Source organism: Desmodus rotundus, chromosome 3 (genome assembly GCF_022682495.2).
Source record: "Desmodus rotundus isolate HL8 chromosome 3, HLdesRot8A.1, whole genome shotgun sequence".
Taxonomy (NCBI): domain Eukaryota; kingdom Metazoa; phylum Chordata; class Mammalia; order Chiroptera; family Phyllostomidae; genus Desmodus; species Desmodus rotundus.
In genome coordinates, this window is record NC_071389.1 from 138568926 (window position 1) to 138585691 (window position 16766).

The 16766-nt window shown below is 40.3% G+C and overlaps 1 pseudogene; it reads left to right on the forward strand.

The window, feature by feature from the left end:
- Window positions 1-12674: 12674 nt before the first annotated feature.
- Window positions 12675-13905, forward strand: LOC112318955 (keratin, type I cytoskeletal 18 pseudogene; annotated as a pseudogene).
- The last annotated feature ends 2861 nt before the right edge of the window (window positions 13906-16766 follow it).

Consider the following 16766-nt stretch of genomic DNA (forward strand, 5'->3'; position numbering starts at 1 on the left):
AGTAAATAGTTTTCGCAAATCTTTCACAGATCTTTAGCTTGAAAAATAAATGAAAACGAACAGTTTTAGTTTGTTTCTTTTGCTCTTGGTACCATTTTCCAAACACTTAACCCTGATGGAAAATTGTTATTTCGTTAACAACCCTCATCAGCATAGCTCTGTGGGCACTGGAGAACAGAACAGGTTTTACTGGTCCACCCGCAACAAAGTGGCTGAATCACGAACATGGACAAGGGGATGGAGAGAAGGCAACCTGCTGTCAGAGGCACCCAACTCAAGTGACACTCGATATGATTAATTTGTGGGCAGTTTAGTTGGAGAGCAAAGATAAATCGAAGGCAGAGACAACCTTCCGGAACTCTGTTCTCCTTCCAGAGTCTGGGTTCTATTCTCCTGCACCAACCAGGTGCTTACCTCTATTAAAATGAGACTGCTAACTAGCTTACCATTCACGGTCTTGCGCTTTTCAGAACAGTGAACTCAGACCATGCCAAACGTGTTTCGTTCTCAAGCTAGGAAACTCTACGGCTGCCTCATGGGCCTTCCCACCTCAGGACTGATGAAATTGTGCCTCCCTCAGGTTCTCCATGAGGCTTCCTCCCAATGCTTGGCTAGAAGAACAGGTGAAAACAGTGTCATTCCAGGGCAGCTTGCTCCTTCGCAAGTCTTGCATAGGAAGTCTGGAGTCTCACTTCAAAATGGAAGAGTATTTGGAAACTAGTGTCTTGAGGCCTTTGCCAAATATGAGTCTGAAATAGTTCCATTTTAACATCCTGTTGCATATATAAAAACCTTTCTATACCCAGGGGACTTGTGGATGTTTTATCATTGTTTCATTTTTAAAAAATGGCAGCAATCTTCCATTAAGAGCTTTACTTTTTAAATCTACAAAATAGAGTCTAACATAGAACTAAATGAATTAGCCAATGAAAAATCCTTAGCATAGTGCTTGGCATGTAATAAGTGCTAAATAAATGCTAGGTAGTGTTTAGTATTACTATTATTAGATGCCCTTTCACCTACACGAAGGAAGAAATACATAAATTTGAGCATCTCAGTTGGGTGTAACACTTTCATAAATATTTGAGATCTATTCAGCCCCTTTGATGTCCATGAACTTGATGACTGTGTATGAGGTAATCACCCCAGCACTAATTCTTTACACTAATTACCACTGAAAGCTGTTTCACTCCGCTTGGCCCACTAATGGGGAAAATCCACTGATTAGTCTAAGAGGTGAAGGGTGATAGATGAAAATATTAATCCCTTCGAGCACAATACCTTCAGTACAACTGCCTGAATTTGAAAGATTTCACGACTTGGAAAGATTCCATTCACACCCCCGCTGAAGTCCCCCTGACCCTCCTGAACACGGACTCTCCTAATCTTCGTTCCAGCAATCTCATCCCCCTCCTCTGAGTCTCACAGTGTAAATTCAGAGCACGGCTTGTGTTTAAGTATATTACTTTTGTAATTGGTGTTTAATTGCCATATAACCTATTCGTTTCAGGTGTACCACATAACGGTTTGATGGTATTTGTATGTATTACGAAACGACCACAACAATACGTCTAGTTAACATTGGTCACTATACATAGTTACAAAACTTTCTCTTTCTTTTGATGAGGACTTCTAAGATTTACTCTTAGCAGCTTGCAAAGATGTCATAGAGTGTTACTAACTCATAGTCACCATGTTGTACATTACATCCCCATGACTTACTTACTTTATAAGTGAAAATTTGTACCTTTTGGTACCTTCATGCATTTTGCCCTCCCCCCTTCCCAACCTCTGGCAACTATCCATCTGTTTCCTGTATCTATGAGCTTGGGTTTTGTTTTACTTTTTAAAAATTCCACATATAAATGAGACAATAGGGTATTTGTCTTTCTCTGATTTATTGCATTTAGCACAATGCCCATCCATGGGTCCATCCATGTTGTCACAAAGGGCAGGATTTACTTCTCTTTGATGGCTGAACAATATTCCATTGAATATATGCACCGCAGCTTCTTTATCCATTCACCTGTCAGTTAACAGTTAGGCTGCCTTCACGCCTTGGCTGTTGTAAACAATGCTGCACTGAGCATAGGGGTGCGTGTCTTTGCAGATTAGTGTTTTGCATTGCTTTGGACGAATACCCAGACGTGGAATTGCTGCGTCCTTCTTTGTCTCTTGTTATAGCCTTTGCTTTAAAGGTTATTTTGTCTGACTACCGCTGAAGTGTTGCTACCCCAGCTATCTTTTAATTTCCATTTGCATGAAATATCTTTTCTCGTCCCCTTACTTTCAGTCTGTGTGTGTCTTTCAGTCTGAAGTGGGTCTCGTGTAGGCAGCGCGCATGCCTTGTCTTCGCCTCCATTCTGCCGCCCAATGGCCTTCGACTGAATCCACTTACACACAAAGTCATTGTTGATAGCTGTGTAGTTATTGCCATTTTATCTTCACATGTTTAATTTTTTTTTCCTTTTTCTTCTTGAAGCCCCTTTAACATTTCTTATAATACTGGTTTGGTGGTGATGACTCCTATAGCTTTTCGTTGTCCAGGATCAAATTAGTGTTTTTATTTTCTTCAGAAAAATACCCAAAGTGGAGTTGCTCAATCATATGGTAGTTTTATTTTTAATTTTCTGAGAAAGCTTCATACTATTTGCCATAATGGCTGCACTGATTTACATTCCCACCTACAATGCATAAGTGCTCCCTTTCCTGTGCATTCTCGCCAGTACTGGTTATTTCTGGATTTTTGACAATAGCCATTCTAAGAGTGTGAGGTGATATCTCACTGTGATTTTGATTTGCATTTCTCAGGTGATTAGTGATGTTGAGCATTTTTTCATATACTTGTTGGACATTTGTATGTCTTGAGAAAATGTCTATTGAGATCATCTGTCTGGTTTTTAGTCATAGCATTATTTTTTTTTGATGTTAAGTTGTGAGAACGCCTTATATTTTTGATACTAACTTCTCATCAGACATACTATTTGCAAACATTATCTCCCATTCAGTTGGTTGCTTTTTCATTTTGTTCATACTTTTTTGTTTGTTTTGCGGAAGCTTTTTAGTTTGATATAGTCTCATTTAATTTTGTTTTTATTGTCTTTGGTTTTGGAGTCAGATCCAAAATATCATCACCAAGACCAATGTCAGGGAGCTTATCACCTATGTTTTCTTTTAGGAATTTCATGAGTTTAGGCCTTACATTTCAGTTTTTAATCTATTTTCAATCAATGTGGGGTATGGTACAGTTCAATTGTGTTTCATGTGGCTGTCCCAACGGCATTTTGAGTATGCCCGTTTTATATTATAACCAGTGCATCTTGCTGTCACCATCAGAGTACAAAGGAAAGGTGTGCCCTTCTACTATCAAAGTAATAATTCAAAGTTTCACCTGTACAAGAGTGACTTTTATCTTTATAGAGTTTTTCCTTGATAAGCCAAAATTCCCAGGAGGTTGTCTAGTCTAACAGCTGTCCTGTCGCCTCACAGAACATCTGCTTGGTGCACTGGAGTTGCACATTCTCTGTGGCTATTGCTGAGGTTCCTGCAAAAAGAGGTGGTCCCATGTGATGGACACCCTGTAATGCATGTAGAGAAGTGTTTAAGAACACATGTACTAAAGGTGTGTTTACAAGTGCAAATGAGTAAATGATCACACACATGCATGGACACCCGCACACACACAGCCTCTTTTCCAGAGCCTCTGCTTTGATGGTAGTGATATAGACAGTGGTTTCTTTCACGGGGGTATGAGATGAATGCAAAATGAATTAAGTCTGTCTGACCCCCACATTATAGCTCTTTAGTTACACAGCTCTTTCAGCTTGCATGTACTCTTGGTCACTTCCCAAGATCACCAACAGTGACAAAGTTGGTTGGGAAAAGAGTCCCTACTGTCAGTCATGGGTTGAATCACCTCTCATGACAATTCAGACTTGAAAAGAAACTGAACAGCTGGATCAAACTGCCCTTTCCAGAGGTGAGATTTTTTTCTGGGGCGGGGGTCCAGTGTCCTCCTGCTTGGTGACATTGAACAGACCAGTTTGATCCACTAGAGATGTTGTATTAATATTAAGGAATGGAGTTGGTGCCCATATCCCTCTCAAATCTCCTTGGCCCTTGTACCACTTTGCCCATTTCTTCCAGCAACATCTGGGTCTTTTAAAAAAGGCCAAGCAGGTACAGCTTTCCCAGACAAAGAACATCTGTGCAAGGCAACTGAATATAGCCCCAGCTAGAAAGAGAAACAATACTCATTAAAACAGCATCCATTGTTTATGTCTGCCTGACAGTTTCACTTAAAGCAGGTGGGGGAAGGAAATTTAATGTTCTCCCACATGGGTACCTTGGTGCCCATGGGTTGAACCAGTTAAAAATGTCAAATGTGCGATGATTTATGTCAGTATTGGGAAGATGTAAACTCGAGATAAACTTAATGCAACTGACCGAGAGTTAGACATCTAAGAAGCTAGCAGGAGAACAAATCCTCTAGACTGTCCATGGCGAATGACCTGGAAAAAAACCAAGGACGCTGCATAATTTTAGGGGTTGACCAGCCTCAACACAGATCTGGAATTGCCTCATGCAGCACACACCACACGCAGTGATTGGTGGCAGTTCACAGGCAGTGGCTTTTATGGTGGCGACATCTCTATCGTCATTGGGAGAAACTCCTGACCCAGATGCCATACATACTGAGTGCCTGGCATCCCCTGCCACCCGCACCTCCCAGTGCTGGCTGCACAAATATGTATTGTGGCTTCAGGAGGTGATTTAGATAATTTGCCTATGGGAGACAGTTTATACCACATGTAGAAAAAACAGCCATCAATACTTATGACACTGACCATTTAATTCTTCTGCATGGAACAAAAAGAATTTTGTCTGTTTGTTGATCTGTTCTTTACTTGGTAGCAAAAGATATGACAGAGAAATTGGTTAAACTGTATACTATTTGCCTTTCAGATTATTTTTGGCATGTAATCTTGTCTTAACTGAATGGAACATGGCAGCAATGTGAAATTTTAAACTGTTTGAAAAATACAAGGTCAGAAACCTAAAGAGAAAGAAATCTAAAGAAAAAGCCTAAAATTTTTAGGTGGAGCCTGGTTCCCATAGAGGTTTACAAAATATTAAAGATGACAAAGTTCTAAGTTGCAGGAAAAAATTTGGCTTCCCTGATTAAAAATAGCTAAGTACATGTCTTGCCATATTTTCTCCCCTATTTTCTATTGGTAAAACTCCAAACTCCTTAGCCTGAAATACAAAGAACTTGACAACCCAGTCCAAATCCTCTATGTAGCTTTATACCCTACCCCATCCCCCCTAAAATATACACTCCAATCTCATAGGACTACCCACCATTCCCTCCCTGTACATAATGGATAATATTACGTAGTCCATTTGGTTCACAGGATGCTGTTCTAAGAGGCTCTTTCTACCTTCTCAATCTGAAAAACTTAGCTCAAACTTCACCTCTTAAGAAAAGCTTTAAAAATGATTGTTTGCCCCTCTGTGCTCCTATAACACTAAGCATTTAATTAAATTATTCTATTTTACCACATGGTACTGTGATCATTTGTTTACTCATCTATCTCCCCTGTTAAACTTGAGCTCCTTCAAGACAAAAACAGTATTTCAACCTCTACATCTGCCCTGGGTCCAATGATGCCTGGCACAAGGTATCTACTCAACAAACATATTCATTTGGTGTTGCTGAAAAATTCCTCTTTTCCTGACCCAGAAGCAAAGTACCCAGAACCAAGCTTAGCCTGGCGAGGTCCTGAGACCAACCCATAGTTACCCAGGAGAATGTGAAGTTAACCTTACTCTGGTGATACAGAATCAAATGGATGTTGATGCTTGATCTGCCCTGAATTTATGCCATAGCTATAGAGCCTGGGCTTTGGTCTTAGGAACATACTCTCAACTCATCACTAGATTCATACTTTCGTGTGTCCAAATTTCTGTTTTGAAAACATGATGTCCCAAGGACAACCAAAATGAGGTTCCTCCCTCTCTCAAAACAATGGAAATTGCAAGACATCAAGAAGCTAGAAAAAAAAATTCATCCCTAATTCCTTATAAAACACAATGCTAGGAGTAGCTATGCCTGTATTGCTTCAAGTTCTTGACTTGAAGGTGAGATTCTCCAAGTATTTAAATCATTGTCGTCATGGCTTGCTTAGCAGTAAGGGCTTTTCTTAGAGACACAGGTAAAGGGGAGAGATGTAGGGGGTTTGTGAAGGTTCTAAATCATTGCTGCAAATGGGTTGACATTCCTCTCATCTAGTAGTGGCACCTAGACCCCAAGTCCTTGAATCTGGGTGTGCACGTGACTACTTTGACCAAGGGGGTAAGGCATAAGTGTTGCAATGTGATTTCTGAGGCTAGATCATAAAAGATCTTGCAGCTTACTCCTTGTTCATTGGAAGACTACTGTTGGAGCCTTAAGCCACTATGTAAGAATTATGACTATTCTGAGGCCACATGGTTGCAGAGGCCAAGAATAGATGTTTCAGTAGATAGCCCAGACTTCTAGCCATCCCTAATAGTGCCATTTTGGACTCTCTGCACCAATTATTCCACCAGTTGAATATTACCAGAGACCTCCATCAATGTCTTTTGTAAAAGAAAGATCACCTAAGAAAAAGCCCAGCAGCTAATTAGAATTTAATTAGTCTAAAAATTGATTAGTTTAATAACTAAGGCAGAAAATACAAAGAATCGGCCAAAATGGGAAGACAAAGAAACAAACCCCAAAAGAAAAAACAAGAGAATTCTCCAGAAGAAGAGCTAGATGATATGGAGGCAATTTATCAAATAGCGAGTTTAGAGTAATGATTGTAAGGATACTCAAGAGCATGAAAAAGACACAGAAAAAAGGATGAGTCAGAAATAAAGAATGCAATATTTGAGGTAAATAATACATTGGGAGGAATAAACAATAGGTTATATGAAGCAGAGGATCACATCAGTGATTTGGAAGAAAGGTAGAAAAAAACACCCAGGCAGAGCAACAAAAAGAAAAAAGATTTTTAAAAAATGAGGAGAGCTTAAGAAGCATTTTCTGACAACATGAAGCAGAACAACATCCACATCATGGGAATATAAGGAGAAGAGAGGGAGCAAGGGATCAAGAATCTCTTTGAAGAAGTAATGACCAAAAACTTCCCTAATCTAGTGAAGGAAAAAGATGCACAAGTCAGGAAGCTCAGAGAGTACCAGACAAGTTGGACCCAAAGAGGCCTACACAGAGACACATCATAATTAAAATGACAAGGCTTAAAGACAAGGAGAGAATCCTAAAAGCTGCAAGAGAAAAGTAGGTAGTTACCTACAAGGGAGCTCCAATTAGACTGTCATCTGACTTCTCATCAGAAATATTTCAGGCCGGAAGGGAGTGGCATGAAATATTCAAGGTGATGAAAAGCAAGGACCTAAAACCAAGGCTACTTTACCTAGCAAGGCTATCCTTTAAAATCGAAGGAGAAATCAGAAGCTTCCCAAACAAGAAAAGGCTAAAGGAATTGGTTAATACCAAACCAGAACTGCAACAAATGTTAAAGGGCTTGCTTTAAGAAGAAGAAAAAGAGAAAAAAAAGAAAAGAAACAAAGGAAACACTCTAACAATAAAATGGCACTACATACATATCTATCAAAAATCACCTTAAATGTAAATGACATAAATGCTTCAACCAAAAGACACAGCGTAGCTGAATGGATAAGAAAACAAGACCCATATATATGCTGCCTCCAGAAGACCCATCTCAGATTGAAAGATACACACAAACTAAAAGTAAAGGGATAGAAAAAGATATTTCTTGGAAAAGGAAAAGAAAAAAAAAAAGCTGGGGTAGCAGTACTGTATCTGACAAAATAGACTTTAAAACCAAGGCAATAGTAAGAGACAAAGACGAACACTACATAATGATAAAGGGAACAATCCAACACGAGGATATAACTCTAGTAAACATTTATGCACCCATCATAGGAGCACCTAAATATGTAAAGCAAATCTTGATGGATATAAAGGGGGAGATCCACAGAAATACAATCATAGTAGGGGATTGTAACACCCCGATGACTTCAATATATAGATTTTCCAGACAGAATATCAACAAGGAGACAGCAGCCTTAAATGAGAATCTAGATCATTTATCATGGAGCATTTATCACCCCCAAAGCAGCAGAATATACATACTTTTCAAGTACACATGGAATATTTTCTAGGATGGACCACATGTTAGGACACAAAATAAGTCTCAATAAATTTAAGAAGATTGAAATCATATCAAGCATCTTCTCTGACCACAATGCTATGAAACTAGCAATCAATCATAACAAGAACACTGAAAACACAGAAAGAAATGGAAACTAAATACCATGTTATTAAACAATGAATGGATCAACAATGAAATCAAGGAAGAAATCAAAAATACCTTGAAACAAATGAAAATGAGGACACAACAATCCAAAATCCATGGAACACTAAGAAAGCAACCCTAAGAGGGAAATTCATAGCAGGCCTAGCTCAGAAAACAAGAAAAACTCAGATAAACAATCTAACTTCACACTTAAAGGAACTTGAAAAAGAACAACAAACAATGACCAAAATAAGTACTAGGAAGGATGAGCCTTTAACCAGACTCATCAAGAAAAAAAGAGAAAAGACCCAAATAAATAAAATCAGAAATGAAAGAGGAGAAATAACAACTAACACCAAAGAAATACAAAAGGATTGTAAGAAAACATTATGAACAACTATATGCCAACAAACTGGACAACCTGGACAAAATGGATAAATTCCTAGAAACATATAATCTTCCAAAACTAAATCAGGAAGAATCAGAAAATCTGAATAGGCAGATTACACCTAATGAAATGGAAGCAATAATCAAAAAGCTCCCAACAAACAAAAGCCCTGGACTGATGGCTTCACAGGAAAATTTTACCAAACACTTGAAGAAGAACTAACACCTCTGCTTCTCAAACTATTTCATAAAATTCAAGAAGAGGGAAGGCTCCCAAACTCATTTTATGAGACCAGCATTATCCTAATTCCAAAACCAGATAAAGACACTACGAAGAAAGAAAATTATAAGCCAATATCTCTGATGAATATAGATGCGAAAATCCTCAACAAAATATTAGCAAACCAAATACAGCAATGCATCAAAAAGATCATACATCAGAAGCACACGGGATTTATTCTGGGAATGCAACATTGGTACAACATTTGCAAATCAATCATTGTGATTCACCACATGAAAAAAATGAGGGATAAAAACCACATGATCATATCAATAGATGCAGAAAAAGCATTTGATAAAATTGAGTATGGATTTATGATAACAATTCTCAGCAAAGTGGGTCACACCTAAATATAATAAAGGCCATATATGACAAATCCACTGCCAGCATCATACTCCACAGGCAAAAACTACAAGCATGCCCCTTAAGATTGGGAACAAGACAGGGGCATCTGCTTTCACCTCTCTTATTCAACACTGGATAGCACTGGAAGTCCTAGCCACAGCAATCAGACAAGAAGAAGAAATAAATCACATCCAAATTGGAAAGAAAGTAGTAAAACTATCTTTATTCACAGATTCTGTACATAGAGAACTCCAAAGATTCCACCAAGAAACTACTAGAACTGATAAATGAATTCAGCAAAGTAGCAGGATACAAAATTAGTATCCAGAAATCAATTGCATTTTTATATGCCAATAATGAAGTAACAGAAAGGGAAATCAAAAAAACAATCCCATTCACAATTACTTCAAAAAGAATAAAATACCTAAGAATAAACCAAACCATGGATGCAGAAAGACCTGTACTCAGAAAATTATAAGACACTGAAAAAAGAAATTGAAGATACAAATAAGTGGAAGCACATACCATGTTCATGGATAGGAAGAATTAACATAATTAAAATGTCCATACTACTCAAAGCAATCTAGAGATTCAATGCAATTCCTATCAAGATTCCAATGATGTATTTCACAGAACTAGAACAAATATTTCAAAAATTTACACAGAACCACAAAGATCCCACATAGCAATAGCGATCCTGAGAAAGAAGACCAAAGTTGGAGGAATCACACTACTTAATATCAAACTGTACTATAAGGCCACAGTAATCAAAAGAGCAAGGTACTGACGTAAAAGCAGACACATAGAAAAGTGGAACAGAATAGAGAGCCCAGAAATAAACCCACACCTTTACAGTCGATCAACATTCGACAGAGGAAGCAAGCAAATATAACGAGCTAAAGATAATTTATTCATAAATACTGTTTGGAAAATTGGACAGATACATGCAGAAAAATGAAACTAGACCACCTTTTTATACCACACACAAGAACACATTCAAAATGGATCAAAGACTTAAATATTTAACCTGAAACTATAAAAATCCTAGAAGAAAACATAGGTAGCAAAATCTTGGATATTGTTCATAGCAATTTTTTATTGGATATATCTCCCCAGGCAAGGGAAACAAAAGAAAAAAATAAACAAATGGGAGCACATAAAACTAAAATGCTTTTCCCCCAAAAAGAAAATCATCAACAAAATAAAAAGACAACCCACAGAATGGGAGAACATATTTGCCAACCTATCTCAAAAGGGGTTAATATCCAAAATTTACAAAGTACTTACAATACTTAACACCAAAAAACAAACAACCCAATTAAAAAATAGGCAAAAGACCTGAACAGACACACAGAGGACATAGAGATGGCCAGTAGACATGAAAAGATACTCAACATCACTAATAATCAGAGAAATGCAAATTATAACCACAATGAGATACCATCTCACACCTGTCAGAATGGCTATCATCAATAAATCAACAAACAACAAGTGCTGGTGAGGATGTGGAGAAAAGGGAACCCTTATGCACTGTTGGTGGGAATACAGACTGGAGCAGCTGCTGTGGGAAGCAGTATGGAGATTCCTAAAAAAAAAAAATTGATTTGCCTTTTGACCCAGCAGTCTCACTCTGGGAATATATCTGAAGGAACGCAGAACATTAAGTTGAAAGAACAGAAGCACATCTATGTTCATTGCAGCATTATTTACAATCACCAAGATATTGAAGCAGCTCAAGTGTCCATCTGTGGATGAGTGGATAAAATAACTGTGGGACATTTACACAATGGAATACTACTTGGTCATAAGAAGGAAGAAGATTTTACCCTTTGTGACAGTATGGATGGAACTGGAAAACATGCTAAGTAAAATTAAACCAATCAAAGAAAGACAAATACCATATGATTTCACTCATATTTGGAATCTAATGAACAAACTGAACTAACAAGGACAGCTAGTGGGGGGAGGAGGTTAGAAGGTGAAGGGGTTGAGCAAAAAGGAAAAAGGACTCATGGACACAGATGACAGTGTGGTTGGTGATTGCTGAGGGGAGGGGGTTATAAGGAGACCAGAAGGTAATGTAAAAAAATATTTAAATTTTCTAAAAAAGAAAAATAAAGAATTCACTAAGTTCGGGGGTAATTTGTCATGCATCAGTCGATAGCAGGAACACAGGTAGGCAATGAAATGCCCTTATCCCTTTTATTGTTTCCCTCACATAAGACATTAAATTTCTATAGCATTATTGAGGATACTGATAAGTACATTCTTCTTTAATTTTTTAAACACACTTAAAAGGCAAGTAACTATGATTTCTAAAATTAAAAAGGGTTATTGCCAGGGAATTTGGAAATGTTCTATTTCTCTTTCCTCATTACAGACTTGCAGCCCATCTCTGAAAATAGAAACACAGACTTGTGTGTTTACTTAAACATAACAGACAATAGTCACAGTGTCTGTTAATCCCATCTGTTTCCCTAGAAAAAGGAAAACTCATTACATAAGACTGTCAAGAGGTCTCAGTCTCCATGAAGAGGATTTTTCTCTATATATCTTATAATATAAGCCCAATATCTAGTTCCTCAAGATTTGCATAGTACCTAATTTATATCTCCAGTAGTGCTGACCCCTTTCTAATTTGCATTTTAGATATTTAAGTTTATTTCCATAGTAGTCTTAAGTTCAATTGCAAAGACAGAATGTAGTTTAAGCAGAAGGAAATTTTTGCAGGCTCTTAAGTGGCTTGCCAAATTGTTGGGAAGACTAAAGAAACAAAATTTACATTGAACCATACTGCAGAGGCAAGCCACTAAGTTTCTTGTCCCTCCCGTGTGATCAAAAAGCCACTGGCTCTTGAATTGTATCTCCACTGCCTTGTTTGGGAGGCCACCACACTCAGTAAGTCACCATGACCTGGTGACTGTCTCAGCCCCAGAGCCACAGCATCTCGGCTGAAGTCTGCACCAGCAGAATAGATGTCCTGGACCCATCTCTGAACACCCACAACCACAACTCAGTGAACACGGTTTTGAGCAGAGAGAGCAGGACAAGATGTTATGACTTCTAGTTTGCTTCTGCTTTCTGAATTTCCCTCAAGCATATGATATGAGTGGCTAAACCGAAACTACATCTAGAACCTGGCAGCAATAGAATTTGGCTTATTTTATGGCTTTCCAGGCTTTATAGTACAGAAAGATACACTTGAAAGAGAGGTGGATATTGAATGCCAGTAACAATATCATCTAGACTGCAGCTTCAACCTGACTCTCGGCTTCTTGCCTTCCTCCCTGAGCAACATGAGCTTCAGCACCCACTCCAGCTTCTCCACAAACTACTGGACCCTGGGCTCCCTGGAGCTGCCCAGCCACCAGGTCCAGCCGGCCGGCAGAGTGGCCAGTTGTCTATGCAGGTGCCAGGGGCTTGGGCCCCTGAATCTTGGTGCCCCGCTCCACCAGTGTGCAGGGCAGCTGGCTGCAGGGATGGCTGAGGATCTGCCAGGCATAGGAGGCATCCAGAGCAAGAAGGAAACTAAGCAATGCCTGAGTGACCAGCTGGCCTCCTACCTGGAGAGGGTGAGAAACTTGGAGGCTGATAATCAGAGACTGGAGAGCAAAATCCAGGAACACCTGGAGAAGAAGGGACCCCAGGTCAGAGACAGGGGGCACTATTTCAAGACCATTGAGGACCTGAGGGCTCAGATCTTTGTAAATTCTGTGGACAATGCCCTCATCGTTCTGCAGATTGATGATGCCCATCTTGCTGCTGCTGATTTCAGAGTGAAGTATGAGATGGAGCTGGCCATGAGCCAGTGTGTGGAGAATGACATCCATGGGCTCAGAAAGGTCAATAATGACACCGATGTCACTCGGCTGCAGCTAGAGACAGAAATGAAGACTCTCAAGGAGGAGCTGCTCTGCATGAAAAAGAACCACAAGGAGGAAGCAAATGGTCTACAAAACTAGATTGCCAATTCTGGGTTGACTGTGGCGTTGGATGTCGCCAGGTCTCAGGATCCCAGCATGATCATGGCAGACATCCAGGCCCAGTATGATGAGCTGGCTTTGGAGAACCGAAAGGAGCTAGAGAACTATTGGTCCCAGCAGAGAGAGGAGAGCACCAGAGTGGTCACCTCTCAGATTGCTGAGGTAAGAGCTGCTAAGATGACACTCACAAAGCTGAGATGTATGGTCCAGTCATTGGAGATTGACCTGGACTTGATGAGAAGACCAGTTTGGAGAACAGCCTGAGGGAGGTGGAGATGCACTACGCCACACAGATGGAACAACTCAACGGGATCCGGCTGCACCTGGAGTCAGAGCTGTCCCAGACCGGGAAGAGGGGCAGAACCAGGTCCAGGAGTATGAGGCCCTGCTGAACATCAAGGTCAGGCTGGAGGCTGAGATCACCACCTACTACTGCCTACTGGAAGAAGGGGAGAACTTCATCCTCATTGTTGCCCTGGACAACAGCCATTCCTTACAAACCATCCAAAAGACCACCCTTACAGGATTGTGGACCGCAGAGTAGTGTCTAAGGTCAATGACACCAAAGTTTTGAGGCACTAAAGGCAGCAGAAGTGGGGCACCCCTTGGTGGGGCAGGAGGCCAATGAGAAGTTCAGAATCATTGAAAAAACATTATTGCAATGTATTCTTTCTTCTACTACACTACAAGCAATTTGGATCTACCAAGGGGAACCCAAAAATCTGGAATTTATTTTAAAAAATTGTGCATTTATTCTTTTTTAAAAAAAGATTTATTTTTAGAAGCAGGGAAGGGAAGGAGAAAGAGAGGGAGAGAAACATTAGTGTGTGGTTGCCGCTGGTGCACCCCCCACCAGGAACCTGGCCCGCAACCCAGGCATGTGTCCCTACTGGGAATCAAACCCTGGACAACTTTGGTCCTCAGGCCAAATCTCAGTCCACTGAGTTGCCCCTGCCAGGGCCATTTATTCTTACATGTTTAAACTTCAGTCACTTTCAAAGTCCTCTCCGTTCGATGCAATATACCTATCAAGATATTTTTTCCAGTGCTCAAAACAGTTTTTGAACTTGTCAATTGTGATGCCCTTTAGTGCTTCTGCCTTTTTTTTGGTTTTACCTCTTCCACATCAGCAAAACATTTCCCTTTGAGGACTTTTTTCATCCCAGGAAACAAAAAAAAGTTGCTTAGGATGAGATCGGGTGAATAGGGAGGATGGGACCCTGGGGGTCGTGCTGTTTGGGGTCAAAAACTGTTGAACACTCAGCATGGTGTGGGCAGGTGTGCTCATAAATCACCAATCATGAAACATGCTAACGTGCTGAGTCTTCACAAAAAAATTCACTGAAGCTGAACACAGCCTCTCACAAGGCCAGCTGGAACACTGACACAGATGGGTTCCTGGAACACTCACCTGGCAGGGGAAGCCTGTACTACAAGGGTCCCTGGAAGATAATTCCAGTTTTTTGGGCTCCTCCCTTGTACCTTCATGTCCCAACCCCCAAAGTACCTAGTAACTTCCAGGTGGTCAGTTGTTTAAGATAAGAAAAGGGAGATAATTCAAGAAAAAGGGGAAGAGTCCTGAATACCTACATGCCTCTTGGAAGTCCCCACCAGGAAAGGAAGTCATCAGAAAAGCAGGACAATGGGATGTTAGTCCTAAAACTGCCTCTGTCTGAGATCTGCTCCATTTTTCCTGACTGCTCTCAGGTCCCTTTTTCACTCACCCCCACCCTGCTGTGGGCCATGGGAGGCTGACCTCTACAGATGGCTCTTCCTGGGTTCCTGTGCTCTCTGAGGGTTGGGCTTTGCCAATGAGAGGCATCAGCAAAAGATCAGATGGCAAGGAGAGAGAATTCAGGTTGTTTATTCCCTTGGTTCCTTCTGTACCAGGCTGGTGAGCTGTAGCTCTTTTTCTCGACCTCATGCTGATACCCAAGTCAGAGCACCTATGAGGTGGCCCCAATCCACCAGCCACAACTCTCACTGAGGTCTGACATCTGCTCCCTCACTTGCCCCTTCAGGGCAGGTAGTATTAGTGGCTTCCCACTGATGCTAGTCACAGAGTGCATTACCATCCGTCACCTTTGCAAGGATATTGGCTAATGAGGGTGCCATTTATTAGCTGCCAGGACACAGACTCCAGTGTGATTGCTGGAGCTCCCAGAGACCACCTGCACACCCTGCCACCTCTTCACAGCATCGTACTTTCCACATCCCATGCTCCACCTACCTGGTCAGACCTTCCTTTGGTGGAGGCTGTATCTGCTTCCTCCAGACCAGTGCCCCTGGCTCATGACACAATTGTGGTTCCATGTGAAGTGTTTTGAGAGCAAGGGAGCTGGGTCTGTTAGGGCAATGACCGCCGTGTGGATTTAGCTGCTCGATTTCAATCCCTCACCTATAAAGAAGAGAATGCAACACCTGTCAGGATTGGTGCAAGGATAAACAGGATATAAAGGATAAACATTTTGCTATGCATGTAACATAGCTGAGGAAACTGTGGATGGTCTTACAAATATCAACTATTCCACAAGCATTTCTGAAGCCTGGTACTCTTTCTATTCATCTTTTACTATACATCTTCTTTTCTGCTAACTCAGTTTTTTATCAGTACCAAATTGATATCTTAACTAAGACAATAAGCCTGGTGGTCTTAGTCTTCGTTCCAAGGGGAGACAAGTGAGAGGGGGGAACAAAGCAAGGCAGAGGTAATATGTAAAAAGTCATTTTCACTCCTAAGTAGAGAACACTACTCTGGAGGCCCTAAAATTTCTCACTTATTAACTCAGGATGGAGAGTTGGCAGAAAAAGTCATTCCTGTGGTTTGAGTTTGGGGACAAATCAACAGAGACTTTGGCCTTGGGCTGAAATAGACGATTTAGAGTAGCTGTGACAGAATGAAATCAGAGTCAAGTGTGGCCAATCTGCTGATTTCCGCAACACTTTGCATCCCAGTTGCCCCAGGTCTCCTTCAGATCTCAGACAGATTTTAGGGTTTTAGCTAAAAGAGTGGCCGGGACAGCTGGACAGCCTGGCAGAGTTTTAATAGGTTTTGAATCCTGACTTTTCATTTTACCAGACAAAGAAGCTTTTAAAATTTGTAGAGGGCTCTAATTACAAGCAATGATGGAAGACCTGTTAAAGAAGGCAAGCTTCATATAATTATAAAAGATTAAAGTTTTTGAAGAATTTACAGGTTTAGAGAGAATGATTTATTTGTGTTTGGAAGATTAAAATTTGATTATAACATCCAGGTAGAATTCATTAAAAATTTCCAGGAGACTATTTGAAAAATGGTCTACATGATGAACTATTCTAATATGATCAAATATCTGAAATCTAAAGTCTGTCATATATAAGCCCCAATGCATGTCATATCTGGACTAAAAAGTATGACATTATTCT